Raw genomic sequence first — 5,930 nt, 5'->3', positions numbered from 1 at the left:
TTTTCAGAATTTTTTATCTCTCAAAATCTGACTTGAGCTTGAAGAAAAGGTGTCTTTATAGGCAAGGTATTAGGGCTGCAGAAATAAGCTAAATTTTGCACCTAAATCCTTTTGAAATTTTCATTTTTGCTTAAATGTCCTTAACTTAAAAACTCAGTTTTCACATAAGCCCCAATGACAGCTTCTGGGAAGCTTCCTATTTCAGTTATAGAGAGATTCCCTACTTACAATTCCTAGATTACCCTTTAGGAGACCTGTTTTTACTTCAAAGACCAGACCAATATGGGTCAAGCTAAACCCAAATCAAATTGTTGTGGGTCTGTATAACCCAGGTCAAATCCCTTTTGGGCTATCTGATTTCAGAATTCAAATCGAGCCCTAATTAGCCATCATAATTTAACGGGCTAACCAGAATCTCCCAAAAGAAAAACCAGTAACCCTTTAATGTGAAACAAAAGAAAAGAGAAATGAACTAATTAATAAAACAAATAAGCTAAACTTAATATTAAGCTAATTATGCAGACAGAACAAACGGAAAGATGAACACATAACGAAGAAAAGAAAAGAGAAAATAGAAAAAAGAGATGAACATGATCTTAAAAAAAAAATTGCAAGAAAAAATGAAAAGAGACTGAAAAATACCTAAAGAAACTGGACGGGCCTAAACTTGAATTCAAACCTTGAGCTTTCGATTTTGACCGAAATAGGCTTTAATCATGTGTTCTCAAATGAAAACACATGAATAAAACCAATTTCGACTTCAAATCTTCAAAAGGCACACTGATTTAGGTTTTGGGAATTTAGGGTTCGAATCTTTGGTTTAAGATTCGAGGAGCTCCAGGGGGATTCGAGGGAAAATACTTGGAGAATGGGAGAGGGGAGGCTATGAGGGTTCCATGGTGTTGTTTTGAGGTGGTTTGGTGGTGGCGCCGCCTGGGCTAGAGACGATGAGGTTGAGAGGGGGGGTTCTGAGGGGGGTAGGGCTGCTTCGGACAGTTTTATACGGGGGAGGGGTCGAGTTCCGGTTCGTTAGATTGAAAGAGATCAACGGTTGAGATGAAGGGATCCGAAACGGCGTCGTTTGGTTGGAAAGTGGGGCTGGACCGGGTATTGGCTGGGTTTGGGCCAAATTGGACGGGTTTGGGGAAGAATTAATTGGGCTGATACGAAATTGGCCCAAAAATAGCCCTTTTTATTTGACCTTTCACTTCTTTTAATCAAAAACTTTTCTTTTTCCTTTTCAAATTAAATTAAATCCTAAATTGCTCTTAAACCAAACATTTTACCAAATTAAGCTAATTACTCAAAAATAATATTTACAACAACTAATTAATTGCCAAACTAAAAGAAAACTACGAGATTCGAAGCTAAATGCAAAAAATGAGTTATTTTTTGTGATTTTCTATTTTTGTAACACAACTAAATTACTAATTAATTTATGCCAAAATTAAATTCTAAATGCAAATGCAATGTATTTTTTTGTATTTTTGATGAATTAAATAAAATAAACGTGCACAGACAAATGCAAGCAATTAACAAAAAATGCTATAAAAATCCACGAAATGGCAAACAATGGGAACAATTTATTTTGTTTGAATTTATGGGAATAATTCATATAGGGCAAAAATCACATGCTCACATCGGCTTCGGCCCGGGCATCCACAATTTCGGCTTTTATCTTTAAAAGCTCGGACTCAAGCTCTGTAATCATATCCGTTTGGACCAGACTGTTCTCGCGAGCTAAGCGGAGTCGAACCTCGAGGGCGGAAGCTTTAGCCAGAGCGCCTTTTTCCGCTATAGTATGAGCGTCCGCCCGAGCCTTTAACTCATCTCACTCACGTTTGGCTTGGCCAACTTCACTCCTAAGTCGTTCCAGGTCTCCAGTCTTCATCTGCAGCTAAAATAAACGAAACGTCGGCTTCAGGAATAGAAAAGGAAACATGCGCCCCGTCTAGAGCAATAAGTACCTGTTCCTCGAGGTAGGTTTCGTAGTTCAGGCTTCGACTCGCTCGCACCGCAAGCGCGCCAACTCGTCTTCTCTCTCATCACAGAGAAGCCTAAGGGACTTCTCCCCATCCACGGCTTTTCGCAGCATGGCCTCACGACGAAGCAGCTCGGACTTGAGCTTGTCAAAAGCCTATGAAAGAGGAACTCGACAAGAGAGTAAAAATTGCAAGACTATAAAATCAACACGGATGGCAAAAAAACTCACCTCGGAATAGAGCCGCTGAGCTTCCTCGAAAGTTGAGCGCAAATCTACTAGTCCGGCTCCGTCTACCCCGGAAGAACCCCACCCGATGGGGACATGATCGCTCAGCATATACGGCTCCTGGTTTTGAACATCCCTCGAAGTACCTTCGATGGGGGAAGACACATCCTCGCCGAGCCCCCGGCACGGACTCATCTTGCTGAAAGCACCGTCACCCTGTGAAAGCCCTTTTTGCTTATTATTATCGCTCTGTAGCCCAGGAGCTGGCGATCCTTCTCCCCCTCCAAGAGGGCACAGTCTTGCCCCGAAGGATTCCCCGATGCCTACGGTGATGGATTTAGTATGCGTAAAAAGAAAGTGCCCTTAAAGGAGCAAATCACACAGCGCGTACCATGGTGTTTGGCCTCCCATCTGCCCTTAGACAAAAATCGCCACTTACGATCATTGTAAGTCGAGCGAGTCGCTAGCTTCCGAGCCAGTCCGTCAGGTCGGGGACCTCGCACGGCATCCATGAAATTGCTGCAGAAAGGGAAAGGAAGGCGCATTTACGAAACCTGTCTGTGCCACAAGCAAAACTACGAAGGCACAAGTATATCACTCACGTGTAAAATTCCACTCCTCAGGGAATGGCAAAAACTCCATGGGGATAATATCAATAGTCCGTACTCGGACAAATCGGCTCATCCACTCCCGATATCTATCTTCTTCGTCATCAACAACGAAAGGTGTGATGGACCGGCATCGTAAGGTTAGCAGACCTCGATGGTGAAAAGGCCGGTACAGCTTGATAAGATGATTGAGCGTGAATTCAAGCCCTGCCTTCTCCGCAAAGAACCTCATCATTAATACTATCCACCAAAATGATGGGTGAATCTGCGCCAAGGTAACATGATACTTTCGACAGAAGTCGAGCACAACCCTATCAAGGGGGCCCAGCGTGAAAGGATATGTGTACACGTTCAAAAAACCCCCCGGCATGGTCCGCGATGCTCTCTTCCAGGGAAGGTATCTGCAGTGCTACCTTTTCCCCCATCCACAATCTTTCCTCACCAACTCAAGGTGTCCCTCTCCTATCAAAGAAGTAAACTTCAAGGTATGCTCCCGTTGACCCTGAACATCGGGAGACTTTTCTGACGAGGAGTCCCCCTTCGAAGCAAAATGCCCCAAGGCTGGCTCGCCTGGAATCAGCGGCGCTCGCCAACCAAGCGAAAACCGGAGGCAGAACTTTCTCCTCCTTGCCGAATGGACCCTGATGTAGCAGTCATGACTGTGGTAAAATTAGAGAATTAGAGCAGGAATTTGAGCAAGAGCGTCAATACTGAAATGATGGAGGACCTAACACAGGAAAGGAGAACTCTACAAAAGAGGATAACTACTCAAAAAAAAGCGGAACCTTCAAAAGGGGCGAAGACAACCCTGTATATGGAGAAAGCGGCGACTATCCGCCCGCCTCAAAGGCCAATTAAATATACTGGCTAAAGCCTTTATCGCTTTGGGAAGATGTGCCGGCGGATCGCCTCGATCATTTCATAACCATGTCATACGCTCGACGCCGTCGTACGATGTTTTGAGGCCAGAGACCCCCGCATCAACCAAGCCCCGAGATGGTACCCGATCTCGAGGACTTCTGTCAATAAGAAGAAAATGCTCCAAGGAGCCATTAACATCATTACTAGCCTCGAGATGGTACCCGATCTCGAGGACTCCTGCCAAAAAGAAGATAAGCTCTAAAAACCTACTCATATGGGTTTGACCTCGAGGCAGCAACCTACCTCGAGAATTTTCGCTATTGCGAGTGCGGATCACCTGTCCGAATTTCTGGACCTCGAACTACCTAAGCTCGAGCCAACTCCTGCTTGAAAGCTATCAATGGTGCCTTAGGTCTATCTTTCGCCTTCGGATCAAGTTAAATATTTTCGCGGTCACTTTAACCCAGGGCTATTCAAGTCCAGGTGTACCCTCGTCCGGGGTCTATCTGCAACACCTTGGGGCTATATTCTCTCTAAGTTTAAAACAGGTTCCCAGGTCGCCCGAGTGTGAGCGGACTCTCACTCGGTGACTGCTTTCAAAAACCTGCAGGCTACCTTTATTCTCAGATACCCGAGAAAAATCCCCCTCGAGGGCCATCACGGGGTCTGAAGAGCTAAGTTTTGTTTTGAAAATCCAAAGCCTCACTCTCATTCAATTCAAAGTCGGAGGTCCCGACGACCCGAGTTTATCGATCCAACACGGGCTCGGTCCAAGGGACGGCAAAAGATTCCATAGGGAATTGGGTTAATCGGTCAAGAGATGGAAAAATACTTGCAACCGGGCTCGACATTCACACCGATCGGTGGAATCATACATTTAGATTCTTCACAAAGGCAGATAAAGGGAAATGAAGCATAGATCAGAAGCAAATCGAAGAAACACCTTTTTTATTAATAAACGGCGATTACAAAGCCCACGAGGGGTTCTTACACAGAAACAAAGAAGCAAAAAAGTATATACATAATAAAAGCCAAGAGTCTAATCTATTCTCGGGGGTGTATCCTCGGCGGCAGTATCTTCGAGCACCGTCTCCTCGGTGGCCTCGTCTCGATCTTCCAAAACGGCCTCTTCAAGGGAGAAGATGAAGAAGAGGAAAGTGAAGCGGAAGAAGCAGAAAAAGATGAAGAAAAAGTCGTAGCCCGCCAAAGAGCAAAAGCTTTTACCAGGACAAGGAAATCACGGCCCGGTAGAAGACTTGACAAGCGCCAGCCTTACCTGCACGGCTACTTTGAGTCTACTTCTTGGGACATTGTGCCGTGTAAGTTAACGGCCGGTAGCGCCACTTCACCCTACGGAAAGCAAAAGGGATGAAGTGCCACACCAGCCCGGAGTAGGAAGGTGAGCAGCGGTGTATAGTCTGAACACCCTCCTGAGCAGCGGTGTAGAGTCCAAACATCTTCCTAAGTCGGAAGAAATCGGCCCCCCTATCTCATCGCCTCGAGCCAACGACGATAGCAGTAACAACAACAACAACGACGACGACAAGCCAGTGCAATCTCGCTCGGTAAGGGAAAGCCCTGAAAAAAGGCCATGGTGTGGCTGATGGGAACGTCGCCATGTAACCTTAAGGCCGCGGGCCTCAAACATGGGAGATAACAATAGATGAGGATGAAGAGAAGAAAGGGGTGGAAGGATATTGGAAGACACTTGAATGAGGAAATGGTTCCAGAAGGCTTCCATTTATAGAGGGTGGTAGCGTAACCGGCGGCCCCATCAATATCTTTGAAAGACGTATCGGCAGGCGCAACCAATGCGTTTTTTGGGAACTGAATCGACGGCGATATTATCGCTTTGGGGAATAATAATCGGCAGTACATTGAATGACACTGAAGAGATTAACCGATGGGATGCCTCAATTATCGCAAAGGCTTACGTCATAAGTATGACATCATCCCGAAAAGTTCGAAGAGATGGATATCAAAGTCGTTTCTTATCATTCCACTCTAAGAAACGCGGGGACTATCTGTATGAGGTAAAATCGGAGGGTCCAATTTTTTGCCATTACAACGCCTCGTAAGCAAGCTTTCCAAAGGCTCGAGACTACGGTCGAGATTTATCCCGAGGGGCCATCGGTGTCCAACCTCGGGACAATGCAAGTCGACGGTTGTGGTAGAAAAGCGGGAAGTTCCCTAGGCGCTTGGCTAGGGCTGACTAGAGGGCTAGCTCTGACCCTTATCAGGGCATTAAGTGG

Source organism: Nicotiana attenuata, unplaced genomic scaffold, assembly GCF_001879085.1.
Source record: "Nicotiana attenuata strain UT unplaced genomic scaffold, NIATTr2, whole genome shotgun sequence".
Classification (NCBI taxonomy): Eukaryota; Viridiplantae; Streptophyta; class Magnoliopsida; order Solanales; family Solanaceae; genus Nicotiana; species Nicotiana attenuata.
Note: the sequence above shows the minus strand (reverse complement) of the source record.